Source organism: Artemia sp. Qi Xiang Cuo, chromosome 11, assembly GCF_049724085.1.
Source record: "Artemia sp. Qi Xiang Cuo chromosome 11, ASM4972408v1, whole genome shotgun sequence".
Classification (NCBI taxonomy): Eukaryota; Metazoa; Arthropoda; class Branchiopoda; order Anostraca; family Artemiidae; genus Artemia; species Artemia sp. Qi Xiang Cuo.
In genome coordinates this window covers 41,018,360-41,018,600 of record NC_142804.1, presented here as the reverse complement: position 1 = coordinate 41,018,600, position 241 = coordinate 41,018,360, and positions in this window count along the sequence as shown.

Here is a 241-nt window from a genome sequence, read left to right as displayed (position 1 = left end):
TGCCCCCCACCCCCTTAGACATACAGTACGGTATAAGAAACACTAATACCTGCTTCTTTTAGTTCAGCAGAGATTTGATGTGTAATACGTGATATTTTGCCTTGAATGATGCCCCACTACACACTGTCTGGAGGGATTAAATCAGAAGGCTTTTTATCGTGAGATAAGCACAAGAACTTGCGTCCCTTGCGAGATCCCCTTTTTTATTACCTGTCTGGTTGAACAATAAGAAAAACATCAA